The sequence below is a fragment of the Larimichthys crocea genome, chromosome XVII (genome assembly GCF_000972845.2).
Source record: "Larimichthys crocea isolate SSNF chromosome XVII, L_crocea_2.0, whole genome shotgun sequence".
Classification (NCBI taxonomy): domain Eukaryota; kingdom Metazoa; phylum Chordata; class Actinopteri; family Sciaenidae; genus Larimichthys; species Larimichthys crocea.
Window position 1 is genome coordinate 4,237,667 of NC_040027.1, and position 4,848 is coordinate 4,242,514.

A 4,848-nucleotide genomic window follows, 5' to 3' on the forward strand; every position below is an offset into this window, starting at 1 on the left:
TCCCCAGCTAAAATGGATTTATAGCTTCACAACTCTGTTGGCCAGGAAGCTGATCTGTTAAAATGGAAATCTCCAGCTCCATCTTCCTACACAAACTGGGTTAAGGAGGTGCTTTATTTTCTTAAATTAGAAAAAATTAGATGACTTTGATTGGTAAGGACGCCCTATTTGAGAAGACCTGGAGTCCCTTTCTGTATCATGTTAATAGCACAAGTTGTACGCCTTTTCTTTTTTTTTTTTTAAGCACTATATTTATTTATTTTGAATTGATCTTGTACTATTTGCCAACTTGAACATTTATGCTTCTGTATTGACCTTATTATCTTATTTATTTTTTTCTATTTATTTATTTATTTACTTCCACTGGATATAACAACTGTGATTAGTTTTTATTTTAATTATTTATACTTTAATTTACTCACTGGTTAGTTACTTACCTATTTTTTTTTGCTTTTCTTCACTGTTTATTTTATTTTTTTATTTATTTATTTATTTATTTATTTATTTTCTTTCTCTTTTATTTGATTATCCTTAATTTATTTTTCATTACACTTGTCTATCTGTTGGGGCTGGGTGCCAGAGGGATGGGTGGGGGTTGGTATTGTTCTGGGGTATGCTGAATTCAGATTTGTAACCTGAATACTGTTGTTTTCTCAAAAATGTAAAAATTTAATAAACAGAAAGTAAAAAAAAAAAAAGAATGCTAAAGAAATTATCTTTGTTTTTGCAGTTTGTTCCGATTGTCGGAGACTCCCATCTACTGCCCTTGTAGATGGTTTATCGTCATGTCAGTGGGATGCCTTTCCTTTGGTTTCATGTCAACCCCGGGGGCCCCTGCCTCTGAGCCGTGGACCAAGGTGCAATAAGCTGTGCTTCCTCGGACCCTGAGGTAGTTTGTCTGCTGCCCCCCAGCAACAACAATGTTCATGTTATTGGTTATTATTTTATACCTTGTGTATTTGAAGACAACTCATCAGTGGTCTTTGTACTTTTGTTTCACCGGGACGAGTGCTCCTTCCCGCTGAACCTGGTCTGGTTCAGCAGCGCAACCTTGCATACTATGGATGAGTCCCCTGTAGTGGCAAAACTTTGTTTGGGTTTTTCTTGTAACCCTTTGTATCCAGTTTTCCAGGTTCCTTTGTTTCACCACTTGGAGAAAGCGTCGGCACGTGTCAGACTCGCAGTTTGTGACCAAAAACAATCCAGTGGAGCCGATTGATGAATGAAGCCGATAATTTATTGTAACTTAAATAAACACATAAAAAACGCATTGTTTGCATAGGTCTTTTAAATCTTGTAGCAGGACCACACAGCTTCAAACGGTTGCACCACCACCCTCACCTGTAGAGGGTGCCCACTCACAAAACAATGTAATAATTCAATTCAAACCAACTTCAATTGGCTCCTACACCCCCTTCGAATCTCTCCTGCCATGGGGACTGCCAGTCCTCTCCAAGCCCAAGAGGGTAATTTGACTGACTGAGATTTCCTTTTTTACATTAGGCACTATAAAATGTGTCACCTTATCCTCCACCTTACCTCCTTAAAAGTCATTACTACTAATAGTGTCTATTATTTAGGTTGTTGGTATTTTTGTATTTAATAGTGAGGTGCTTTTCTCAGCGGCAGCCAAGTGCCCCAGCACCAAGACCCCCCACAGCAACTACTACTAGTAATAATAGTGATGAATGATGAAAACTAGTATGATGATGTGATAAGGAATCCTTTTAACACAATTTCAGGGAACAAGGTAGTGTGTTCCAAATGGCAAGAGCCAGTCATAGTCAGAGTGACAGTAGTACAAGCACTTCTCCAAAACCACCTGCATGTCCTTGACTTTTCTGGCTTACCAGAATGAGGGCTGTCAGTTCAACTGGCTGCCCTCGGTAGAGTGCTGCACAGGGGGACTCACTCTATGTTAGAATTAAGAGTAAAAGAAAAAGGGGATACACCAAACAAAGCAGTTAAGGCATTGGGAGTTACATCCCTTTCAGTTACCTTAGATAAAGTGCTAAAGATTTCAGACCAAAATCTAGTCAAAGAAGAGCAGAACCAAAACATATGAGAGTAATTTGCTGTAGCTTGTTGGCATCGGTCACATAGTGGAGACACTGTGTCAAACATTTTTGTAAGTTGGGCTTTAGTGTAGTGGGCTCGATAAAGAATTCGACATTGCATAAAGCTATGCCCAGCACATATTGAGGACTTGTGCACTCTCCGCAAAATCTCTTTCCAGACATCATCAGGAATCCCCTCTCCTAGGTCTATCTCCCAAGCTGTTTTAAGTGCAGTAGAAGAGCCTTGGCGAAGGTTATAAATATTTGAGTAAATAGAGGAAATTGCCCCCTTTAATGAGGAGAGAGGCTTGAGAAGAACCTCCAAATCTGAGGGCCTGGGAAGAGTAGAAAAACCTGGGAATAAGCCACAAACAAAATTTCGGACTTGTAAATATCTAAAAAAGTGTCCTTTAGGGAGCCGAAATTTATTTACCAATTGTTGAAAAGAGGCAAAACTAGAATCAACATATAAATCCCTAATGGTTTTTATGCCCAGCCTAGCCCAAATAAAGAAGGTGCTATCCAATAACGATGGGGGAAAAACGGGATTCGCTGCCAGTGGAGCCTTAATTGATGAGGTTTGAAGGCCAAAATGACGTCTAAATTGAGTCCATATTTTAATACTAGAGGCAACTATCACATTCTTAGTGTAATCAGAAGTGGAAAAAGACAAAGGTGAATATAGTAGCGCTTTCAATGAGGCTGGCTGGTTCTTTAGCATTTCTTAATCATTAATCCCTCTCATGATCAACAATTTCCTCATGAACTGGAAAATAATAATACCTTCTTGTCAGGGACTCGGGTGGCACGACCAACTTGTGCTGCCGCCCAGTGAAGGGTGAAGTTCCGTCTCGCCGCTGGGATGGGCTCCTTCCTGGACTCCTCGGCCTGGGGGGACACGGTCTAGACTGCCTAATGAAACATTAACACCAAAAAAAAAAAAAGCAGTTAGATCATGAACACCATAGTTAAAATGTAAAACACAAAATTTCAACATTTTCAACATTTCCATGCAGACAGTTGTCACTCTAAGTGCCTACGGAAGGGTACTGGATGGACTTGGCTCCTCCTGGCTGAGCTTCCTCCATCTCAGCTTCGCTGCCTCGGACCACCTTCCCTTCCTGGGCATCCTGCTGGAGAGATTACAGACAAAAGGCAAATCCAAAACTACAACCTAACCTAACCTAAAATACTGAATCTAAATCTACCTAAATTAATCTAGTGTAACTGAATGTACTCTAATCTAAATTGAACTAAAATAAACCTGAAATAATCTAGTCTTATTATATATAATATGTGGGAGAAAATAGAAGAGTAATGCGACAGTGATGAATAGGAGTGATGTGTGCAGATGCTGTTGATGAGTTCCGTAGATGAGAGTGCTGTCAATGAGCGCTTTGAAAACCTTTGACCGTGACCAAAGTGAACCTGCAATAAAATTGAATTTCACTCTGTTAGATCGAGTCTGTGGTAGCAACAGGCTAGCAGCTTTACAGGCACATCTTAAACAGTTTTACTTTTTGTGGTCTGGGTGTGGAGTAGACTTTGGTCTACATTCTAAGCTTGAATGAAGTCTCTAGGTAAAAGATAGCAGTGCCAGTAAATATACCCCCACACATTAAAATAAATCACATGGGATTTTATCAACAGCAAACTACATTAATTACCAAAAGTTAAATTAGACATGTATGAATGTACACACTTTTATAATTAACCTAGGACAGCTGTTAAACAGAATATTACATTTACATTTAGAATTGTGGATAGCATTATCAAATATGACTATGAGCATAATTATTTGTGGAGGAAACGATCCTACTCATCAAAACTGGCCTATCTCAGTATAAATTGCATTTACAGTTTCATCAAGCAATTATAACAACAGCACAGAAGCAGACACACACTTTCATGAACATAGTTGAACATCAACTCATGAGCATTGAGACACAGCATTCTTGCTCAGAAACAGACTTACTATGAACAGCTCTATGAACTTGTCAGCATGTCTATGGTTTATACCAGAAAACATGAGAAAATCATGTCTAGCATATCCATACTTATCCATAGCTATTTGTGGATAACAAACACTCTTATTTTATTCACTGAAAGACATATCCTCACTGTATATTTACTAGTAAACTGCTAACTTGCGAGTAGCCAATCAAAGCCCTGCTGGATCCGCTGTCAAATCAGATGACTGAGATACACAGACAACAACTAAATATGCATGCAACCAGACCTACAGGCATACGCTAAAGGAAAACTTCAACACTAAATATCACAATGATCCCAAATTCAGACTACGTTGTATACAGGGCTCTAAATGAACTTTTTTGATCACCAGCCAATGTGGCTGGTAAGTTTCTGAAGTTACCAGCCAATCAGAATTTCCACTAGCCACATTTTTTCCTGTGCAAAAAAGACAGATTATGAGAGCAACTGAATTAATTTGATCATTTTATTAACTACAGCTTTAAATTAATCTTACAATGAAGTTGGGAACTTAAGTACATACAAAAATGATCCTAACATTTCATTACTCATTAACCCTTACATACTATTCAGGGTCTAATATGACCCATTTTTTTGTACATAATAATAAAATAAAAACATTAAAACTTCAATTTCCACAGAGCACCTCGAGCGGGCGGAAGCAAGACACAGAAAAGCAAAGAGAATCCGGTGGATTTTCAAAATAAAATACTCAAAGCAAAGAGAATCCGGTGGATTTTCAAAATAAAATACTCCGTGCACACTGCCGGTCGTAAAAAACAGACAAAAGCTAAACTAA

At 38.5% G+C, this 4,848-nt stretch overlaps 1 long non-coding RNA gene across 2 annotated transcripts in view; it reads right to left on the bottom strand.

Annotated features, from left to right (window-relative positions):
• LOC113747950 (uncharacterized) overlaps positions 1-4,214 on the bottom strand; it is a 7,234-nt gene extending 3,020 nt beyond the window's left edge. Inside the window, exons 1-2 of one of the 2 annotated variants that reach the window (XR_003464014.1) lie at positions 3,098-4,214; positions 2,841-2,969 (exon numbers count right to left, since the gene is read on the bottom strand). This is a non-coding gene — a long non-coding RNA (uncharacterized LOC113747950). Of the gene's footprint in view, positions 1-2,840 lie in introns of both variants that reach the window. The other variant, XR_003464015.1, reaches the window with a different exon arrangement.
• Between the last annotated feature and the right edge of the window lie 634 nt (positions 4,215-4,848).